This window comes from Echinops telfairi, unplaced genomic scaffold, assembly GCF_000313985.2.
Source record: "Echinops telfairi isolate 266 unplaced genomic scaffold, ASM31398v2 ScPeMD7_7405;HRSCAF=8443, whole genome shotgun sequence".
Taxonomy (NCBI): domain Eukaryota; kingdom Metazoa; phylum Chordata; class Mammalia; order Afrosoricida; family Tenrecidae; genus Echinops; species Echinops telfairi.
Window position 1 is genome coordinate 1,527,869 of NW_022111305.1, and position 243 is coordinate 1,528,111.

Here is a 243-nt window from a genome sequence, read left to right on the forward strand (position 1 = left end):
AAAGTTAAAAGTCAGATCTGTACATGATGACAAGTAAATGAAAATAGGTTTGAATTTCTGCAGACTTTTAAAAAGTCAAATCTTGTATCTGCTAACACTTCTACCTCCAGACAACCCACCTGGTAGTTAGCCTTGTAAAGACAAGTAACAAAAGAATCACAATTCAGGAATTTGCTAATTTTGATTTCTCCTTGTGGACTTCAGTTGATGCTCAGTCTGTAGCCACACTATATATGTCATGGC